This window comes from Penaeus monodon, chromosome 22, assembly GCF_015228065.2.
Source record: "Penaeus monodon isolate SGIC_2016 chromosome 22, NSTDA_Pmon_1, whole genome shotgun sequence".
Taxonomy (NCBI): domain Eukaryota; kingdom Metazoa; phylum Arthropoda; class Malacostraca; order Decapoda; family Penaeidae; genus Penaeus; species Penaeus monodon.
Genome location: NC_051407.1, coordinates 9,691,451 through 9,691,864, shown reverse-complemented (window position 1 = coordinate 9,691,864; position 414 = coordinate 9,691,451). Strand labels below are relative to the sequence as shown.

Sequence of the window (414 nt, the reverse complement as noted above, 5' to 3'; positions counted from 1 at the left end):
CGCTTCATCCGCGTTACTGTGAAATAAAATTCATTCATCCGTGACACTGTAAAATAAAATAATTAACCCATGAAACAAAATTGTTTATTCACTCCATTATACAATAAAATTTATCCCCCCCACTGTAAAATAAAATCCTTATCCACGTCGCTGTAAAATTAAATTTATTCATTCACGTTACTGTAAAAAAAATAAAATCACTCATCCATATCGCTGTAAAAATGGAAATCATTCATCCACGTCACTACAAAATAAAATCAGTCATACACGTCACTGTAAAATAAAATGTATTCATCCACCCCCAAGTATAATAAAATATCTCATCCACGTCACTGCAAGATAAAACTATCCAATGTATAAGACTATAATAAAACGAAAAAAAAAAATCCCAAATAATAATAATCATTAATAACA

The 414-nt window shown here is 29.0% G+C and overlaps 1 protein-coding gene across 1 annotated transcript in view; it reads right to left on the bottom strand.

Annotated features, from left to right (window-relative positions):
* The window catches only part of LOC119586923 (insulin receptor-related protein-like), a gene marked incomplete in the record, with an annotated part of 99,749 nt that overhangs the window by 28,788 nt on the left and 70,547 nt on the right, over positions 1 to 414 (bottom strand).